A 707-nucleotide genomic window follows, 5' to 3' on the forward strand; every position below is an offset into this window, starting at 1 on the left:
GTATTGGAACTGTAAGTCCATTTTGCCAGTTTACCAGTTTTTTAACTTTTTTTGCTCCCTCTGAATATAAGGTTTATTTACTTAGTGAAAGGCTTCCTGCTTGTATCATTTGTTTTGTTAGTTGTAATACAAGCAAAAATCTTTTGTTCCTAAATGCTAAGATATAAATACAAATAAAAATATATAATTTCATATGAATACAAAAAAGAGGAGTTGGGGGGTGTACAGGTCTGCAAAAAAGTGGGCATCATGTAAGTTAGCATGGGAACCACTGATCTAGACATATCTAAAGAAAATACTCCGTCCTTCAGCAAGTTAGTGTAATACTCTCCATACCTAGTAACACAGACCAATATGGAACCAGATGTTGCTCAATCACCAAGAACTTTTTTTTTTTTTTTTTTTTTTTTTTTTTTTTTTTTTTTTTTTTATTATTATTATTATTATTATTATTATTATTATTATTATTATTATTATTATTATTATTATTATTATTATTATTCTGACCTCTTCCAGAAAAATCAGTTTGATATTTTAACCTATTGCAGACAGGGGATATAATTGCATGCCCAACCTCCAAGATGGGTTTTATTTCAGAGCCAGGCAACTTCATGCAAAATGCCTTGACTTTTCCCACTCTCCTAATGTCATTCATTGTAAAACTAGAGCCATTTTTGTGTTTTATTATTTTTTTTTTTATTATTATT

This window comes from Penaeus japonicus, unplaced genomic scaffold (assembly GCF_977035675.1).
Source record: "Penaeus japonicus unplaced genomic scaffold, GWHDUDI00000001_assembly GWHDUDI00000037, whole genome shotgun sequence".
NCBI lineage: Eukaryota > Metazoa > Arthropoda > Malacostraca > Decapoda > Penaeidae > Penaeus > Penaeus japonicus.